Source organism: Chlorocebus sabaeus, chromosome 18 (assembly GCF_047675955.1).
Source record: "Chlorocebus sabaeus isolate Y175 chromosome 18, mChlSab1.0.hap1, whole genome shotgun sequence".
Lineage (NCBI taxonomy): Eukaryota > Metazoa > Chordata > Mammalia > Primates > Cercopithecidae > Chlorocebus > Chlorocebus sabaeus.
This window is the reverse complement of record NC_132921.1, coordinates 72,361,507-72,383,538: the sequence shown is the minus strand read 5'-3', so window position 1 is coordinate 72,383,538 and position 22,032 is coordinate 72,361,507. Positions and strand designations below refer to the sequence as shown.

The 22,032-nt window shown below is 41.8% G+C and overlaps 1 long non-coding RNA gene across 1 annotated transcript; it reads left to right on the top strand.

The window, feature by feature from the left end:
* Positions 1 to 583: 583 nt before the first annotated feature.
* LOC119618417 (uncharacterized) lies at positions 584 to 21,145 on the top strand. Its single transcript, XR_005234724.2, has 4 exons — positions 584 to 1,008; positions 1,248 to 1,336; positions 20,699 to 20,803; positions 20,924 to 21,145. It is a non-coding gene; the product is annotated as an uncharacterized lncRNA (long non-coding RNA).
* The last annotated feature ends 887 nt before the right edge of the window (positions 21,146 to 22,032 follow it).

Below are 22,032 nucleotides of genomic sequence, written 5' to 3'. Positions count from 1 at the left end.
CAGTTTGGAGTTGTTGGTTTCCCAGCAGCACAAAATGGAACAGAGGCTTAAGTTTACTCTTACCCTAGAATTCCAGGAGATCCTACTGTATTCTCTTTCACTCTTCTGCAGATTTTGAGCATTTCTACCAGGTTGTGAGGATTTCTATCACTTGCTGTCAAACCACTGAAATTAATACAAAATTGGTAATCAAAATGGGGTCGCAGAGAACAAGTGTCAGAGTGGATCGGGACCAGCAGGAAGTTATTGTCCTGGGGTAGAGCCGCAATGCACGTCTAACGATAGCAGTATGTCTTGTTTCTTGGGAGTCAGATGTTTTACTTCATCAGATAGCTAGACTTTAGAGGAATTCATCATTTTAAATGTCAGAATATCGGATTCAGTTATTGATTCCTTATGGCCTTCAGTAAAGGTCAGGGAAGTGGCAAGCCTCAGCCAACGCTGCTCAGTGGAAGTCAACAGAAGAGGGAATAGAGGACAGTCCACTGACGCAGAGGGCCAGAGCACAGCACAGCATCCACTATTAGTCTGGCCAAATTGTGGTGGCCACCATGGGTGTGTGTGTATGTGTGTGTGTGAGAGAGAGAGAGACAGCGAGAGAGAGAGAGACAGAGACAGAGAGAGAGACAGAGAGAGAGAGACAGAGAGAGAGAGAGACAGAGAGAGAGAGAGACAGAGAGAGAGAGAGAGATTATGAACTGATTGAAAAGATTACCAGCAGTTGGAATCAGGATACACAGGAGAAGCCAGAAACGTTAGCAAGCCCTTCAGCATGTACCTTCTCCGCCACCAAGTAAAAGTGATGATTCCTCCCCTTGTAATACTCGATTGTCTGTGATGCAACATTTTGGCAAGACTCCAAAGCAGATTTGCGAAGAAATGCACCCTGAAATCCATGCCAAAACTCCACTCTATAATATCGTGTTCATGCTCTGAGGTCATTAAGGAAAAAAATCACAAAAATAGGTGGAACCCCAGAATTTCCTCTAAAAATCAGAAGACTCACAGGTATGGCTTAGCCCTGAAAGTATAGCCAGCCAAGAGATTCACAAAGATGTTTCAACACTATTCTGGACAAATACAATTCTCAAAAATGAAACCGGCACATGGCTGACCATAGTTTTACAAGAATGGTCATGCAAGAAAAATCCCTCAAACTAACAGCCCCCTGAAATGTTCAAGCATAAGTATAAACAATGTGGGTAATGGCTGATTGTTACTAAGACCTCCCTGTCCCCCCTCCACAGAGAAAACCCCCCAGATGCTCTGGTAGAACAATGGCCAAGCAAAATTCTCCCGGAGGACAGGGTCTGCGGCAGTCCTTCTGGGTGACCAGGTAATTTACTTTGTTATCACATAGATTAATCAGCAAATTAACATTTATGAGCATTGTCAGTCATTTCATTTACTTCATCATCCCTGTAGAAGCCTCCAGTCTCAACCAACATGCAACATGATCTTGGTGATTTGTTCAGCCTTCCTCCTTTATTAATTTTTTTTTTTTTTTTTTTTGAGATGGAGTTTCACTTGTCACCCAGGCTGGAGTGCAATGGCACAATGGCTCACTACAACCTCTGCCTCCTGGGTTCGAGGCATCCTCCTGCCTCAGCCTCCCGAGTAGCTGAGACTACAGGCACCCACCACCATGCATAGCTAATTTTTCTACTTTTAGTAGAGATGAGGTTTCACCATGTTGGCCAGGCTGGTCTCGAACTCCTGACCTCGGGTGGTCCACCTTCCTTGACTTCCCAAAGTGCTGAGATTACAGGCATGAGACACCATGCCCGGCCTATTAATTTAACCTTTTTTTTTTTTTTTTTTTTTTGAGACAGGATCTCGTTCTATCACCCAGGCTGGAGTGCAGTGCAGTGGTGCAATCACAGCTCATAACAGCCTTAAATTCCTGAGTTGAAAGATCCTCTCACCTCAGCCTCCAGAGTAACTGGGGACTACGAGTGCATACCACCATCCTCAGCTAAATTTTTTTCATTTTTAGTGAAGATGGGGTCTCACTATATTGCCCAGGTTGGTCTCAAACTCCTGCCCTAAAGTGATCCTCCCACCTCAGCCTTTCAAAGCGCTGGGATTACAGGTGTGAGCCATTGCACCCACCTTTTTTCTCATTTTGAAAAAGTAAAACATTAAAACAGAAATAGGGGAAAAATGAATCTCACCCAGAGGTAACAGGCTCCAAGAACAGTGGCTCCAAAAAGTCTCTCGAGATGAGGGATGGACTTTTCCTTTGTCTCCTCGTTGTGGGGGCGGCGGCAGTGAGTGTGTTCGCAGCTGTGCTTGCATCCTGTTACACGGGATGCCTTTTGATGTGTGGGATGACAGGTGTGTGTCATGGAGGGACAGATGCTGGTAGTGTCTTGGGTACAGTTCCCTGGAGCAGAACCTGAGAAGGGGATGTTTGTGCAAGACATTTATTAATGGAGTGCACTCACAAGAAAGAAACATGGAGGGTGGGTGGGAGCCGTATCTGGAAGGGAGGAAAGAAAAGTGGTAAAGGATGTGGTCTCCGATGCAGTCCGGCTTCAGCCTGAGCCCGCGGGGCCTCTGGAGAATAAACCGTACCACAGAGTCTGCTCAGTCTTGGGGCATGAACGCAAGGTGGGTTTTTGTTTGTTTGTTTGTTTTTTGTTTTTTTTTTTTTTCCATAAAGCAGTCAGTTATTGGCCCAGCACTACAGGAGAAGATACAAAGAGCCTAGGTCCCTTCAAGGGGAGGGACTTCCCTATCTCCCGGGGATGCTGGCTCCACTTTTCAGCCACCTGCCCAAGATGCCTAGTCCTGCAGGAGGGGCCAGAGGCAGATGATGTAGACAATGATGATGTCACAGAGACAAGTGAGAAATAATGGAAGCAGCTCCATTCCCCCGGCAGCTGTGCAGAGAGGCCTGCAGGTCCGAGCCATCAGTAGCAGCCCCTGGGATATCCAGGACATCAGCACATAGAACCAGTGAAAGGGTCCTCCCTCATAGTGACGCATGTCATAGACTCAGATTTATACAAACAAAAGCTGAGTAAACCATGAAAAGAGTCTCTGGTATTTTCAACAATATCACCACAGAGGAACCGTATTGATTTCCTTGTAAGTATTTAGAATTTTCTCTCTCATTTAAAATGTCATATCCGGTTTTTATCATCTCTTTTAAATTTGTAGAAGAGCATTTCCCAAACTCTACTAAAGTGACAGATTTCCATATCCATCTATCTCGCCAACATCCAGGCACGTGCGGGGTACTGGGAGAGGCAACAGTTCCCATATCAGGGGACTTCACAGTGTGACGGGGATATTCAACCTGCACCTGTTCCTTGCAGGTGCAGGTTGAATATCCCCATCCAGCTCTTGGCTCTTCCAGTCATTTAGGCTCCTGTCTTTCCTGGAGGAAGCCTGGTAGTATCTCCCGGGGACACTGGGTCGACTTTTCAGCCACCTGCCCAAGATAGATGGGACCAGGGGCCAGATGATGTGGACAATGATGATGTCACAAAGAGAAGTAAGATATAAAGGAGGCGACTTAGCGGGAAAGGTGATGTGCTGGGTTCTGAAGAAGATGAGAAATACCAGGCCAGGCTGTGCTTTGCCTCTTGGCCTCTCCATTTTCCTTCCTCACTTTTTTCAGCCACAGTGAATCTCTAAGACCTAGTTTTGGCAGAAGGAAGTACCAGAGGGAGCTGAGTTGTTGAACATTATGTGCGATCACGTAATAACTGCAATCAGAAGGGAAACACACAGAGTTCTGGAGAAAGAGAAATTTGCGTTTGTGGACACCTGCTAGGAGCTAGGCACTTTCAAATAGTTCCTGTCACCTAACTTAAGCATCATTACTCAAGTGTTATTTAACTTAAGTATTATGCAGAGAAGTCGAATAATTAGAAAAGTGGCATGACTTATACAAGGCAACATAACAGCTAGAATTTAAATGTAAAACTGCCTGATTCCAAATCCACACTCTTTCTACTACAAGGCCTTGCCCCCTCCTCTGGGCTACACTGACATCAGAGTTGCAGGGGAAGAGGCCATGTCTAACGACAGCCCCCTTTACACGCCAACCTAGTCATGGTCACGGTGGTGTGATGACTGAAAACAAAAAGGAACCAGGATGAAAAATTTGTCTCTGAGGACCCAGAGTAATAAAATCCCAGGATAAGGAAGGCCTTTAGTGGATATATGACCGGCTGTCCCGTTCAGTCTAGAAAATGCCTCCTCAGGGTCCTGCAGACGGTCACCTCCCTCTGCAGGAGGATGTCCAGTGGGAGGGGAGCCACTTCCCCAGGCCTCCCTGACCCTAATGTCAGAAGGTGCTTTCTTAGGTTGAATCAAAATCTCTCTCCCTGTGTCTTCTCATTGCTTCCTGTTCTTTTCTCTGGAGCAACACAATGTAAACAAGGTTATTTTCTTTTGTGCACATCAGAATTTCATATTCAAAGGCCATCATCAGCTCTCTTGTTAGAAGGGATCCGGGCTGAACACCCTCTTTTCTCTCAATGATCCCAGCTGTGACACAGTTTTCTCACCTTCAACATCCTGGAGGCCCAAGACTATTCACATACGCCACATATATCTCTAATCACATCCTATGATTATGACTTGGATAGAAGATAAACACTATTTCCACAATGATGAACGTAAGACATTTGAGATTTTTTAATTTTTAGAGTTGTTATTTTGAATTTTTTACCTTCTTAAATCTAAAAAATACTCCCTTTAGAACTCTTCATTTCTTTCCTAATTTCTCTATCCTACTCTCAAGCAGGATCCACCTGCCAAACGCATTGCTCATTAGGCTGTGATACCAAACTGCACAGGAAAAGCTTAATCTTCAAGAACCTGTAGCTATCCTCCTAGACATCCATATCTCCTTGCCCTAACCCTTTGATTTATGTTACTGTTTTTAAGTCCCATTTTCCAGGCATTTGCTAAGCCAGTAGAGAACTGGGCCAGTTTCCAAAGTCCTGCTAAGAAGTTAATGTTGAATAAAATTTTTTTCAATGCAGCAATTGATCCGCCGTCATTGCCTGTTTGGGCTTCCCAACCACAGCTCCAGGCAATCAAGGAGAAGGCTTATGCCATTTAAACATCTCCCTTCCAGCAAAAGAATCTGGATTGCTTTGTCAGAAAAGCAAAAAAGAGACATGTCCAAATTATAACTCATCTCTCTACCTTCAGCCTTATCAACTATTTTAAGTATCATAACAACTACTCACCAATTGCCTCAAGTCTCATTTTCTCAATGTGATTTCAGTCACTCTGTCTTCAAAGACTATTTTATAGAGCAGCAGACAGATCCCAGACCAACTCTGTTCATTTCTCAAACTCCTGTTCCACGCCCAGAGGCATCCCCTTTCCAATGACTAGACAGGGGCTGGGGACATTTAGAGGCCTGGGTACATTATCTCAAGGCTGGACAACTGTGAAGAGTCAACCCAGTCCCAGAGCTCCTTGCAGAATTGGCTGAAGCCGCTCTTGCAATCTCATTGAGGTTCAAATATTAATACCTCCTGGCCCAACCCAATCGACTCACCTCCAACAGGTGGTGTTCCTCAGCCTTAGTGGGAAATAGTGTTATTTCCCATTAAATCAGCTATCTGCATGTAAATGTCACAGTCTGTTTCCCGTGAAAACCAAACAACTATATACACACACACACACACACACACATATATACACACACATATATATACACACACACACATATATATATACACACACACACATATATGTGATAGAAGAAGGAAAGACATCCAAAGTTGTAGGTGACCTAGATTGGACACATATAGTTGCCTCTTATTGTCGGTGGGGGATTTGTTCCAAGACCCCCCTCAAATACCAAAAGCCATGAATGCTCAAGTCTCTGATACAAAGTGTTGCATATAACCTATGCATATCCTTCCATGTGCTAACTCAGGGGAAGACCATGAAGAGCCTGTGTTCTCTTTAATATTCATTTTATTCTTCGTTTTAAGGCATTTGCCTCAAAACCCTGCAAGGTTACTCATCACTGCCAAATTGGAGTCTGTGAGATTCTTCGGAAGAACCATTCATATCACAAGTTTATATTCAAGTGTCAGTCACTGAGGGATTATTGGGGGCAGTCTGACTTTTTAATGATTGCCATTCTAACTGGTGTGAGATGGTGTCTCACTGTGGTTTTGATTTGCATTTCTCTGATGGCCAGTGATGATGGGCATTTTTTCATGTGTCTGTTGGCTGCATAAATGTCTTCCTTTGAGAAGTGTCTGTTCATATCCTTCACCCACTTTTTGATGGGATTGTTTGATTTTTTCCTTGTAAATTTGTTTAAGTTATTTGCAGATTCTAGATATTAGCCCCTTGTCAGATGGGTAGATTGCAAAAATTTTCTCCCATTTTGTAGGTTGCCTGTTCACTCTGATGGTAGTTTCTTTTGATGTGCAGAAGCTCTTTAGTTTAATTAGATCCTATTTGTCAATTTTGGCTTTTGTTGCCATTGCTTTTGGTGTTTTAGTCATGAAGTCCTTGCCCATGCCTATGTCCTAAATGGTATTGCCTAGGTTTTCTTTTAGTTTCTTTCAGGGTTTTTACAGTTTTAGGTCTAATATTTAAGTCTATAATCCATCTTGAATTAATTTTCGTATAAGGAGTAAGGAAGGGATCCAATTTCAGCTTCCTACATATGGCTAGCCAGTTTTCCCAGCATCATTTATTAAATAGGGAATCCTTTCCCCATTTCTTGTTTTTGTCAGGTTTGTCAAAGATCAGATGGTTGTAGATGTGTGGTATTATTTCTGAGGGCTTTGTTCTGTTCCATTGCTCTATATCTCTGTTTTGGTACCAGTACCATGCTGTTTCGGTTACTGTACCCTTGTAGTATAGTTTGAAGTCAGGTAGCGTGATGCCTCTAGCTTTGTTCTTTTGACTTAGGATTGTCTTGGCAATGCGGGCTCTTTATTGGTTCCATATGAACTTTAAAGTAGTTTTTTCCAATTATGTGGAGGAAGTCATTGATAGCTTGATGGGGATGGCATTGAATCTATAAATTACCTTGGGCAGTATGGCCATTTTCACGATATTGATTCTTCCTATCCACGAGCATGGAATGTTCTTCCATTTGTTTGTGTCCTCTTTTATTTCGTTAAGCAGTGGTTTTTAGTTCTCCTTGAAGAGGTCCTTCACATCCCTTGTAAGTTGATTTCCTAGGTATTTCATTCTCTTTGAAACAATTGTGAATGGGAGTTCATTCATGATTTGGCTCTCTGTCTGTTATTGGTGTATAGGAATGCTTGTGATTTTTGCACATTGATTTTATATCCTGAGACTTTGCTGAAGTTGCTTATCAGCTTAAGGAGATTTTGGGCTGAGATGATGGAGTTTTCTAAATATACAATCATGACATCTGCAAATAGGGACAATTTGACTTCCTCTTTTCCTAATTGAATACCCTTTATTTCTTTCTCCTGCCTGATTGCCCTGTCCAGAACTTCCAACACTATGTTGAATAGGAGTGGTAAGAGAGGGCATTCCTGTCTTGTGCCAGTTTTCAAAGGGAATGTTTCCAGTTTTTATCCATACAGTATGATATTGGCTGTGGGTTTGTCATAAATAGCTCTTATTATTTTGAGATATGTCCCATCAATACCTAATTTTTTGGGAGTTTTTAGCATGAAGGGCTGTTGAATTTTGCCAAAGGCCTTTTCTGCATCTATTGAGAAAATCATGTGGTTTCTGTCTTTGGTTCTGTTTATATGATGGATTACTATTATTGATTTGCATATGTTGAACCAGCCTTGCATCCCAGGGATGGCAGAGACACACACAAAAAAGAGAATTTTAGACCAATATCCCTGATGAACATCGATACAAAAATCCTCAATAAAATACCAGCAAACGGAATCCAGCAGCACATCAAAAAGCTTATCCACCATGATCAAGTGGATTTAATGTCTTAATGAACTATTTAGTTTATAATTAAGAATTTCTTGGCATTGCATATTGAATCTGTTGAGATTATTTGGAGAGTTATGAGTGTTGCAGGAGATATTCATAACTTATTACATATCTAGAACGGGTTAAAATGGATTTCTCACCTTGAGGATAAACATTTATGCCTTCATTTTCAGTAGCGTAGTAAAATAAAGACAAGGGAGAAATAAGGAGGCTTGGATTCACTCCTGCCTGCACCTCTAAATTGTTCTGCAAACTTTTCCAGGTTACTGTGCTTCCTGGCGTCAATTCCGTATCTGTGGAATGAAGAAGGTGTCCTTGATGTAATTCCAAATCTAACACTCTATAACTGTAAGATGACATCCCTAGCCCTTTTATATAATTGTTATAACTATTAAAGAATAAAAGCATAGAACAGAAAACGTCTAAAAAGACTGCTTCTACAGATGAACTATGGAAATACCTCCTTAGTGACACACTAAAACAATCTGCACTGTACTAAGAAAATAGTACTTTGCAGTATCTGTAGACATAGCAACTAACAGGATGGCTGCCACATAGCACCAGCTGAATACGTTCTTGATAAATGAGTAAATGATTGTTACGTGAATGCATGTTTCCATTCCTGTCATTATCCCACAACAACGCCAAAGGGAATACAATAAATTCTATCCAATGAATGAGCCCATGTCTCAGATATTTTACCTTCATCTGTTTACTAATCTACCTCACAAAAAATAATATCCTTGTGGAAAATACTTCAATAGAGAAATAATATCCAACTGTGATCTAAATGTTTTAGTTAAGTCAACATGTAGTTTAAATTGTTGAGTTGCTGATTAGAGCAATCTTTTTAACTTGTTTTGGAGTGAAAGTGCTTTCAAAATGCTTCCATAAGAAGGAGGGCTACAGACATATGGCCTATGTGGTGAAATCCAGCTCCTGTTCTTAGACTTAGCCAAGGACAGTTTTTAAAGGGATTCAGTGTTTGACATTTTGGTGGGTTCAGCATAAATGCAGAGGGTTGGGGCCCATCTTATGCCCAAGGGTGTTCTTACACATATTTTAATGCCTTCACTTTGAAACTGACCTGATCTCTTCTCCCTGGCCTCGTGGGATGGGTTTTGCTGTCTCCACAGTCTCAGCTTCCAGTCCCAGCTCCACTACTGACTGGATATATTTTCTTATCCATAAATTGTGGATAACCACAGGAGATTATTATATGAGGTTATACCAGTAAAATGCTTAGCATGGTACTTAACATATATTAATGATTTCTATGAATATGTTTGCACAACTTGTTATGATTATGGTAAAGCATATCATTAAATCCTTGGAATTATTTTTTAATCTATGAAATAACTTTAGATGATTACTAAAAGTTCTGATTTTGAAATGTTTAAGTCTACATCCCCTCTTTTATAAACTGATACACCATCAAGTAGATTTCTGTGTCGAAGATGTAATTACTTCCACTGTATTTTCAAATATCCAACTGGAAAGATCACGGAGAAGTACTGCCCAAGGAAGCTGGATATCCCAAAAGCTGGGAGCCAAAAAATAATACAGAGATAAATATCTTGAAGTTGAATACTGGCTAAAGAAATGACAACATATCAGTGTACTTAAAACACTGTAGAGAAGCAGAGAAGCTAAACATGAACTGCTTCATGTGTGAATTCTATTGCTACTTGGAAATGCATCTAAGAAACATTACATGAAAAGAGCAAAATATCAAGGACTCTGAACCACCACTGTCCACAGTGGGCTGTCAAGCCAAGTGGAATTTAGGCATCTCTCCACAGCTGCATTGTTGCCTACAGTCCCACAAGGTGCCTTCATGCTCCGTGGCAGCCGTAAATAGCAATGTCTTCAATCACACACCTATAAAAACAAGGCAACTAAGAGTTCACACCCCTCAGGGCTAAAGGCCTGGATTATCCCATTGGTCAAACCACCCAGACCCGCTGAAATGTTGGTTAGTGGTGAAGAATCTTGAATGGGCAGTAAAGAAAGAAAATGATAAATACTAATCAGGATCCCAGGACCAGCTGCATGAGGGGACCCTGAACTTTGGCTTACAGACCCCCTTTCAATCTTTACAAGAGACTACAAATGACCGTCTCCACTTTCTGGAAAAAAGTGAGGTCATCTTGTTCTCTGGCCATTCAGTTTGTAAAGAACAGAGATGTGCCAGGTTGCTCAAATCAGTTCTCCAAATGTGGTACTCAAATAGCAGCACATTTTCTTACTGGATCTGTTTTCTGGATGACAGTCTTCCCCCCATTAAAATAAATCTATTGTAGACTGAAGTATCAAAATCAGGTACATTTTTGAGATCCTAAGAAAAAGTGAAGGGAATCTCATAGAGAAGTAGAGAAGTGAAGGGAATCTGCCTGCAGCTCCAGCCTGGATCTCCAGATCTCCAAGGCTCCTCTCGACTATCAGACTGTGGGGTACTTTCACTGGAAATTTTGAGAAGCACAGCCTGAGGTGTTGAAGGTAATGAAGAAAGAAAACTCAGAGGACATCTCTGAAACTACACAGCCAGGCCTAGTGGAGAAATGAAGTAGGCTCCGTACTGTCTGAGCCCCACACAGTCCATGGTCTCTCCCCATCTTACTGGACTATGAGCACCCTTCATCAGCAGATGCCCACGACTGCCTCCACTGATGCCATTATCCCCACGGTGCAGCTTCTCTCTGTCCTCTTCCCCATCCAAGTCTTTCCCTTCCCTCTTATGATACAACCCTTTGTTTTTACTGATTGATCTTATGACACATCCTTTTTTTTTTTTGCCAGTTGACACATCTGATATTTTTTCAGTGTAAAACATTGAAAAAAATTGGATGAAATATGTCCCTGCCGTTGGATTACACATTAATTTCTGAAGTCAATCTTCCTGAGGTTACCAAGAATCTTTTATGACATTGAAAAAATGTCAGAGGTGTCAACTGATAACTACTCAATAGGCAACCTCACCACAGAACGGCTGAAGCACCTTGTAAAGAAATTACATCTCATATTCGGACACTGTTGGTTAATGCCCCAAACTGGGCCAGTCAGTTTGAGGCAAAGCACCTGGCCTTTGTGAGGATGCAGCTTGTCTTGAGAAAAGACACTGGCTGTACATAAGATTCCCAACGGTTCCCATGATGTGCAGACATGTCACCAGCATGGCTCTAGTGAAGAATTCTTTAGAGAAGTGAGAGGGTTGTCACACCAGCTGCCATCTGCATACACAGTGCACCAGGCACTGTGCTGAGGACTCTGCAGCCATGATCTTATTTAATTCCTCTTAAACATTCAAGTTGAAGTTGTGTCCTATTACATTTTACATCATAAATGTCATTATATCAAAAAACATTTTTTCCTGTGCAAAATACATGTTGTACATATTCCAGTGAATAAACTTTTAACAGCTTCCATAGCATCCTCAGATTTCAGTATGATTTTTAAATACCCCACTTAGAAGAAATTTAATGTTTCTTTCATCATACTTTGAGTCAGCTTAAATCACTATGTTTTTAACTATTCCACTTGCACAGAAAAATACAAAGTGATGAAAATTGCCTTTCTAAATATTTCTCCCATTGAGGAACAATTCTCAAGTTTCTATTCTTCTAGAATTCAAAGAGTTTTCAGTATTCAGGAGTATTTTCCCCATTGCTGCAAAATTCATCCTCTTCAATATTTTCTTTTAAGTGAGCACAAAATGAAACAATGGTAGGGTTAATTGATTTTGATAGACCCACCAAAAATCATCAGCAAACATTTATGACTTTCCATTGAAGACAATTCCATCAACGTGTTGTTTCCAAACATCTTTGAAATACCGAGTGATCCCTCCAGTAGAATCTCTTATGAGACATAAAAACTACTGGCACAGAGAATAATTGAGTTTTACTTCTATCAGTGAGCATTATCTAATGTTGCTTAGAGGTTTTATGAAACCAGGGAATCATCTATTCCCATCTGTGTTTATTCCTGAAAATTGCGGCCTTGGTGTTATACAGAGACCACGATTACACAGAGAAGGCCTCAGGGGAGCAAACATGACTTCATCCTTTGAGGGAGTGCCACAGCTCACTACCACATGCACAGAGGATTAAAAGGCAAGTGGGGAGACAAAATACTGTGATTTTTTTTAAAAAGTACAAAGAATTAGCTCATCCAATGATGAAGACAGGACAGCAAATGCCAGATTAGCTTAATTGAGCATGCAAAATTAGATGTTCACCTTGATGAACGTAATTATTACAATTTCAAAACTGCAAATGACCTCAGGAAAAGAAACCTAGAATGGTGTCATTCTCAATTGAAAACAACAACAACCACCACCAAAAAAAAAAAGCAGAGTTACCCCCAATATAATGCAGAGCTGGTGACATGGTTTGGGTGTGTCCCCACCCAAATCTCACCTTGAATTGTAGTAATCCCCAGGAGTCAAGGGCAGGACCAGGGGGAGATAATTGAATCATGGGGTTGATTCTTGTGGTAGTGAATAAGTCTCACAAGATCTGATGGTTTTATACATCGTGTCCCCCGCACAAGCTCTCTTGCCTGCTGCCATATAAGGCGTGCCTTTGCTTTTCACCTTCCCTTCTGCCATGACTGTGAGGCCTCCCTAGTTATGTGGAACTGTGAGTCCATTAAACCTCTTTCCTTTATAAATTACCCAATCTTGGGTACATCTTTATTAGCAGCATGAGAACAGACTAATACGGCTGGCGATAGAATGGACAAGACTCTCATTGCACCCTTCTGCCTTCACGAGGCAAGACCCACAGCACTCACACTTTCATAGATTCTGGCAACTATATCCTAGTCCCGCAGCTTTAGAGATGCAAGAGCTGCACCTCTGATCACCTGGTCTGTTTTTGAGTTTTGACTGAAAATACTAACACTCAGGGCTTCTGACTACTTTTCTTTCCCCCACACATAAACTTGCTACATTTCTTCCCCACCCCACTGCTTGTCCAGAAAGCTACAAATCTTTCCAGAAATATCCATATGGCATATCTCTGAAATCAGTCAGCCAGAGGTATGTATCTGTGCTTTAACTTTATGATTAGTGCCCTAAAAATATTGTTATATTCTGCATTGGGTAAAACATGCCCCTGCCCTTGGATTTCACATTAATTTCTGAAGTTAATCTTCCTGAAGTTACTGAGAATCTCTGTGTTGCTAAATCCAATGGAATCTATCCCTCCTCATCTTACTGGACCATCTGTAGCTTTTGGCACCACTGACTATTATTCTCTTTCTTTGAAATACCACCTTCCTTTGGTTTCCAGGAAACTGTATTCTCTTGGTTTTCCTCCTGCATGTCCCTCTCAATCTTCCTTGCTGGCTCATCCTCCTCCACTCAGTCATTAAATGTTGTAATTTCTCAAAGTTCATTTATAGTTCATTCCTTTCACACTCTATCAATACCCATGGCCATACAGAGACTCCCAAATTCTTTTGTCCAATCTTGATTGCTCTTCTGAGATCCAGAGCTATATAGCTAGATGGATGTCTCTAGCTGTCTCTATTGGGATATCAGAAAGACATGCTTCAACACTATATGCTTCTAAATTCGTAACATTTCCAACAATAACAACCTTAGTCTGCTTCCAGTGGTTCCTCTCTGAATGAGTAAAACCACCCTCCACTATTTGGAGATGCTTCAACGCTGGCAGTCAATCCAGTCTTTCTCTCTCTCTCACTGTGTTTAAATGGTCCCTCTCCCAGTCAAGGGAGATTTTCCTTCCTACGTGTCTCTGTCTCCATCCTCACCACCACCCTCATCCTAGAAACGGTGCCTGCCCATGCCTCAACCTCTTGACTTGTCTCCATAATTCTGGCCTGTCTGTCTGTGTTTGTTCTTCACATAGTGGACAGAAAGTTCTTTACAAAATGCAAATCTGATTTTATCACCCTTTGCCTAAAATCCTTCCGCAGCTTACCCCAGCTCAGAGCCCACAGGCTCTTCATGGTCTTCTCCTGCCTAAGTCATTCGCTCCATCTGTACCCTATTCCCCTCACCCCAGGATATCCAAGCACCAGCGACACCCAGTGCTTTCAGCTCATCAGACACATCATTCCTCTCCCCACCTCCACCACCTCCACCAGGCCTTGAAGACATTTTCCTCTACTCAGAAGGTACTCCTCATCCTTCGGCAAGTTTAACCCTATTTCTCCTTCAGATCTCAGCTGAAACATGACCCCTCCAGAAAGGCTTTCCTGAGTGTCCCGACTAGCTCAGCCCCTCGCCGCCCTTCCCTGCTCAGCCTATCCTGGCAGCGCTGGCCACTGCTGGGCTTCCGCACTTGCTGTGTATGTGACTGCGTGTTCCTAGGCTCCACATCCTGGGGCTTAGGAACCACTTCTGGTTTGTTTTCTGTACAAATCACAGTGTGTAGCCAGGACCTGGCATATAGCAGGCATTTGACAAATATTCACTATCAGTCAATGATTTCACCCTTTTTATGCAAACGTTTGCAACAGGCTGGATTATTCAGGAGGGATAGTGTGTTCTTATTAGTCGAGTAGATTCCCTCTCCTCCCCTGCCTGGTCCTCAACCAGCCTGACTTCAGCACTGTCACTCATTATCTTCTAGAAGAGAAAACTTACTCCTAGAGATAGACAAGAGGGCAGCTTACTCTGCCTACTTACAGGTCATGTTAGAAACGTTTTTCTAGGAAAGGTACTGAAACCCCTAACAAAAATTAGTTTGTGGTTCATCAATTCACATTGTTTAAATGCCTCATGAGAATAAACAAGTGGAAATAAGCTACAGCTATTTTTGTAACTCACTAAAACTAGAGGTCACAGCTGTGCCCCAGGGCAGTCCTGCCCAAAGCTACTTACTTTCAACCTTGCATGAGTCACCCTGTGACGCTGGAAAGAGCAAAGTCTTGACAGAGATTCCAATTTTTTTTTGGCCAAATGACTAATAAAAGGTCACCTTGTCAAATTTAGCCTCAGCAACAGGCAATAAATTTGTAAGTGTATTGTTGAATTAAATTCCTGCTCTTAAATTCGAAAGGATAGATTTGTCACCTTAAAAAAAAAGATTTTAATTTCAAAAACAAGTGATTCTCTTTATCCTCTGAAAAGATTCCTGGCAAGTTATCTTTGCCAGGGCAACAAATAGAGGTCTGGAGGCCTTCATGTATTTTCCAAAAGCGAGCAGGTTACTGATCAAAAGTTCTTCACTGTAGACAAAGGGATGATGTATTGACTATTACTTATACAGATACTTGTGTTTCAACTCATTGGCCTTTAAATATTTGACCCCAAGAAGAGGGCGTCTTTTCTTTGTCAAGCTAAAAGTTTTTAAACGTAGAAAAATCAAAGAGAATGAAAATTTTCAAAGATTAGAAGGGATCCAGATCTAGCCACAGTGAAATTGCTCAGCACAGGCGACATCTAAGAAAGCACGCTAAACAATTTTTTTTTAATTCTTCATTATTACTGCCATTACCATATTTGAAGTTTGTCCATAAATGCAAACAACAAATATAGAACATTGCATCACAGAAATGTTCTTCATAGTCTAAGAAAGTAGAGCTGCTGGACTTCTCTTCATTATCAAGATTTACTACTACAGGCTTTACACTTTCAAATCTGTTTGTATCCATTTTACCAATGAGGAAATCGACAGCCAGAGAAGTTGGTTTGTTTAGCGGTTCCCAGAGTACAAAGAGCATAAAAGCTGAGCAGGCACCATGGTGCTTGGGAGTGTGGACTCTGAAGACACGTTGCATGTGTTCACATCCCCGCTCCATCATCCATTGTGTGACCGTGGGCAAGTCCAATGGCTGCTCTAAGCCTTGGCTTCCTTGGCTATGAAACACAGATGATAATACTGAGCTCGTACCATCATTTTACATTCTAACTGAGATAATGCATAGCAAGCACTCGAAACAGTGTCTGGCACATAGTAAGCTCTTAAAAGCTTTAGCTGTGTTTTAAAATCAGCTGGAGAGCCCACTCAAGATTAGGATACCTAGGAACCTCCTCCAGAGATCATGATTCACTAGATCTGGGCAAGAACCTAGGAATCTGCATTTTAATAAACACTGCCTGTGAGTTGGAAAACCACTGTTAGTGCAGCCAGATGTACCTAATTCCAAAGTTAATGTTACCTCACCAGGAAGCAAATTCTTCAGTCCCTTCCCATTTTGTATTGGTATTCCTATGATTTTCCAAAGGGGCCATGTGTTACCTCAATTTAACACCTTCCTAAGTAACATTTCATCTACATTGCTTTGAAAAAAAATCACTTTTTTGCCTCTTAGACACTCTCTTAAGTCACAATATTTTCCATGATGCTGCCCTTCATTTTTAGAGTCCCACAGACCTGACATGACCAGGCCCTCGTGTCCTTCTATCGCATAGCATCAGGGACTTGACTCGTGTCCTCTCTAGGCTAGAACCCAGTCTCCAAAGCCAAGCCCATGTCAGAGAGAGCTGAGTGTTCAGGGGTAGCTGTGTTTCAGGCCAACTCCAATTTGGTTTTCTTGCTTCCATCCCCAAACCAGGAGGCCTGCAAGCCCCACATATCAAACAACTGGTTTGTGGAATTGGTTGTTATTACAGGGAGATAACTGAGCTGCCTCCTGAAACATGAGGTCCTTAAACCAATGGGGTATCATACATACCCAGTGCTTTCTGGAAAAGTAAAGTGTACAACTCCATTTTCACCATGTTGTTTTGGAAAATAGACCTCAGAAACCAAAGGCAAACACTCAACATTCCAATCCAACTCCATCATCTTCCATGATATGGGCAGTGAAGTCACATTTGGTTAGGGCTTTAGTTGCTCTCCAGGAATGATGAACTCAGCTTGATAACAGATGTTCTAAGAAGCTAACAAAAGCTACCAAGAAAATAACTTTTTTCTGGTATCACTGTATGCATCTTTTTCAAACTGACCAAGTGATCGGACAATATAAGGAAAAAGCAGTGGAGTGATTTCATATTGTAAGCCAGATATTCACTTTGAATGAAGCTCTTTGAAGCCCTTAGTAGCTAAGTAGTCTTCTCCTAAATCCTTATAAAATTTCAAGACAACAAAACGCTATGGAAGATGTCAGAACAGCAAACAGCCTCAAAGTGCTGTAGTTGGGATAACTGGAAAATAAGAAATAAGAATTGATTTATCTTTTCTCAAATTTATAGTAAATTCAATCGTGCTTACATACTGGAAGACTTGTATTTTTTTCTATTAGTAAAACATACCCCAAACGTTTCATGATCTCCCGCTCAAAGAACCTAGAGTATGCTTAAGTACTTTGTGTTAAACAGTACCATGGTGGGTTTTTTCTCTACCATTTCAGTAAATCCAACCATTGCACCTGTGCACAGGTGTGAAGAGAGAAATCAATAAGGGAGGCTTCTTTCCCGAAGGCCCTTCCCCTCCTCACCCGTTAAACCCAACAGCTGAGGAGTTGTCAGTCTGTACTGAGACATTCTATCAAAGAAAGGATAGAAAGTTATTAAAAAGTGATAAATATGGAGGTTAGGAACCTATGTAAACAAGGATACATAAGATAATGTGAAATGAGGAAAAGCAGAATAAGAAAATGAATAGTTACTGATTAAAACGATGTTAAAAACCATACAGCGTGCACAGTTACTGTCAGGAGACCACAATTTGTGCTCTTAAGCTACTGGTTGGAATATGATCTGCAGCGAAAAAAATTATATGTGTAGGTATATATAAAACCTTCAGCTCATTCTTATAAATTGGCCCAGTGAAAACAAGAGCAGCAGTATATATAAACACACACACCAAATATACATATACACATTATATATCACATTCTTGTAAAAAACATTTTCAATGACCTCTGAGTCAGAAGGAAGGTGCCGAAGAACACATACGTGGCTGTTATCTCGAGGCGGGATTGGAGGCAGAGGGCATTTATTAACCTTTGTCACAGCCTTCAGTGGTACAAGAACCTGCTGCTCCCGGGTCCTCTCATCTGAAGACACCCACCGCCCAGGATGAAGAGAAGCTGCTTCTTGCAGATCTGAGGCTGATTTCCCAACTCCCGGGAGTACCCTTTCCACAGCCTGGTCCCCAGACCCAGGCCTGTCCCCTGAGGCCCGGTCCCAAGTCAAAACCAGCTGTTCCTGTTTTAGAAGACAATACTACTTCTTCCCTTGCCTTGTATTACCAGTGGTCTAGGTTGTCTGATGCTCCTCAGGGTACAGCCTTATTCATCTCTGTGTGTCCCCAATGCCAGACATAGCACTTGTTACAGAGTTTCTGTTCCATTGTATACAGGGAATTATAGAGTGCAATAATAGACACCGGTGAGATGGGGGTGAGGGTTGAAAAATTACCTATAGGGTACAACGTTCACTATTCAAGTGACAGGTGCACTAAACTCTCAGACTTCACCACTACACAATATATCCATGTAACACATCTGCACTATACCTCCAAGTCATAAATCTATGAGATACATACAAATTACATATATATGCATCAAACTAAATACATACATACATTTAAACACAGGAAACTAGAACTGATTATTTTACAAAACGAAGTTACTCCTTATCTTCATGTGACTAATACCCTTCAAATGGTAGAATTCTTAAAACATAACATTTTTACTTTCTACAGAAAGCACAGAAACACAGAAGTGTTTTTAAATGATTAAAATATTTTGCAGGAATGTACTATTTAGTCCCAATATCAGTAGGGAAATGTTTCTATACAACAGTGAATTCATAGCATAGCATTACACACAAAGGTCGAAAAGAATTAGGATAGTCTACATGTACTAACACGAAAAGATCTTTAAATGTAATGTTGTCTGAAAACAAACTGTAGAAATATAACTAGGGCCTTCTGTCATTTTTAACTAAGGTAAGCAAATCATGTATTCAGATGAATGAAAATAAGTTTACAGAGGTCTTGCATAATTTTAAGTTCTTAAAACAGCTCCCATGTACACATACACAAATCTGATCATATCAATAAAAACACAGCAAGAGAGTCATCCCACTCTTATTCAACAGGAATTCTTGACCAAGACTACAAATGTAGCCCATTTGACATCGAAAACATTGAGACTGGTGTGAGAGTGAGGAAAATGGAGAGAAAAAAAGAACTTTGAAGACAAGGATTTGAAGTTAGCATGAAGCATGGAAAGGAGGAAAGGCAAGCTTTCTTCAGTGAGGACGTGCCTGTCGGAGAAAACCAGATCCTGGGGAGGGGTGTCTCCAGGAAGAGAAGGTCAAAGTTGCAGGTGGGCTCTGGAGACAAGGAACTCGCACACAGTGAAGGTGGCAGCCACATTGAGAAACCACTCCAGGCGGAAGGACATGCACCGAAGGCGGGAAGGGTGGCACCGTGGGCTGCAGTACTGGACAGAGCTTCGGATGGGCGGGGCCCATTGGAGGGATGGGCGCAGGTGGGGCGAGAAAGCAGCATGGGGCAAATGCTGCAAGTATGGAAGCCAAGACACGAGCTTCCTTCCAACCACCAAAGGGCAACTCACAAGCAAAATTCTTTCATAATGCTTCACCATGTTTTTTTTTTTTTCTTTTTTAGACAGATCTCACTCTGTTGCCCAGGCTGGAGTGCAGTAGTGCAGTCACAAACTCGCTCAAACTCAAACTCCTGGGCTGAAAGGATCCTGGCACCTTAGCCTCCCGAGTAGCTGCGACAACAGGTGTGCACCATCATACCCGGCTACTTTTTTGATTTTTTGCAGAAATGGGATCTCCCTATGTTGCCCAGGCTGGTCTTGAGCTCCGAGCCTCAAGTCATTCTCTTACCTTGGCCTCCCAAAGTGCTGGGATTACAGGTGTGAGCCAAGGTGCCTGGCCCCCTCACCATTTTTGCTGACCGAATCACTTGACTAACCTAACCATAGCTTGCTACTGAAGATGCTGGCAACCTAGTAGACAATATATCAGGATGCAATGATGCTCCATGGAAATGCAATACCTTCCATCCAACCAAGGTAAAAGTGTCAACTAAATGCTAATGTCTCCACTAACCACAGATGGGGTTTGCAGGAGCAATGGCTGTAGGGACACTGAGATTTCACCCTCCAGAAGACAGCATCTTCCTGTGTCACAGCTAGATCACCAGCTACCCACAGACAGCCTGAACTCCAATAGTCTCCCTGCACATGTGCCTTTAAAAGTTTTACTGGCATTATTGCTTTTTTACTTCTGGTAATTGCTTTAGAAGAACAAAGCTCTTTGTTTAAGGGGGGCCCAGGGATCTTATAATTGCCACGAGGCACATGAGAGGTTCCTAGACTTTCTAAACAGTTTCTCTTTTAACATTAAATATTAAGTTCCTAATGTTTGGCCAAAATGTAGATGCTCCCTAAGGAGGGGGAAGTGATGCTATCAGGAAGATCGTGTAGACTGGTAAGAGATCCCTCCCACATTGCTGACTTCAGAACCACATTTTGACTACAGAACCACAGTACCTGAGGAGGGGTGCCAACCACCCTGTGCCCATGAAACCATGATGTCTTGCCAGAAGCAGGGCACACTCTGGCCCCAGCTGCGTCAGAGGGTTCAGACTCATTAATACTATTTTCTATGTTAAAATAAATGATGACGTATCGGTTCACCTGCAATGAATCACATCGAGTCAGTTCTTCAACGAGTGTTTCCAGAATCTTCAGAAAGGGCTCCAACCCAGCCAGTGTAGGTGCTCACTGTCCCGTGGTATATTTTTCCCCAGAATTTTCCAGCTGTAACTAACAGTAATTTCAGTGACATTAAATACTATTACAGGAACTTTCCAAATGTAGAGGACCCTTTAGAATGAAGCCTTGAGCATGAGGGGCAGACCCCCTCATCCAACCACCACCTGACTCTGTGTGAACCGGGAACTGTTAGGTGAGCCCATCGGCTTGAGCAGATGACCCAGGCTTGCAAAAGAGGAGACTAGGGAAAGCTTTGCCTCTCCCTTTCCGGGGGAAGACCCATTTTTAAAATAACAGTGTCCTATTTTCACAGAATGTCTGTGCTGTGATGAAAGGTCATCTGCCTACAATGTTATGATACAGACCTCAAACCTACAAACATGAAGAACTTCTGCCTCTAGGTTAACTGGTTACCCACTGTATAAGACACATCACACACAGTCCAGGAGGCGGAGTTTCTGAGATACCTAGAAACAGCTTAGAGGCAAAGTGACAAAGCAGCAACAACAAATAAAACCAATCCTCTGAAACTGGCTCTCACTTAGGCCTAACTAGTTATGCACCACTTGAATAACTAGATCAAGTTCCCTTGAGCTGTCTTTTATTTTAAAATGCTATTGTAGGGCTGACTCATCCATTCCTTATCATGCCCAGTGTACTGTTCATATCTTGTAATCAATTTGGTGCTAAAAGTAGTGACGAGCCATTTACAATGCCAGAAATCAAATTTTGTATCAGTGAGAATCAGTTTTGGCTCCAAACAATATATAATAATGAATGTGATAACTTGTATGAAATGGCCAAATCTGTTAAGAAATGAGAACTACCAAAATTCACTAAAGAAAAAGTAACCTTGTATAGTCCTATATCTATTTGAAAGCAGGTATTATAGTTCAAACCCTTCACACACACAAAGGCTACCAATTTTTTTTTTTTTTTTTTTTTTCTGACACGTAGTCTCGCTCTGTCGCCCAGGCTGGAGTGCAGTGGCCGGATCTCAGCTCACTGCAAGCTCTACCTCCCGGGTTCACGCCATTCTCCTGCCTCTGCCTCCCAAGCAACTGGGACTACAGGCGCCCACCACCTCACCCGCCTAATTTTTTGTATTTTTAGTAGACACAAGGTTTCACCGTGTTAGCCAGGATGGTCTCGATCTCCTGACCTTGTGATCCTCCTGCCTTGGCCTCCCAAAGTGCTAGGATTACAGGCCTGAGCCACTGCACCCCGCCAAAGGCTACCAAATATTTAAGGAAGAAATAATACCAACTGCACACAAATTTTGCAATAAAACTAAAGAGAGAGGGATACTTCCTAACTCATTCTGTGAGGCCAGCATTAATTTGATAGCAAACTAGACGAAGACCTTATAAACAAAATACACACCAATATTTCAGATGAGCATAGATTTAAAATAATAAAAAA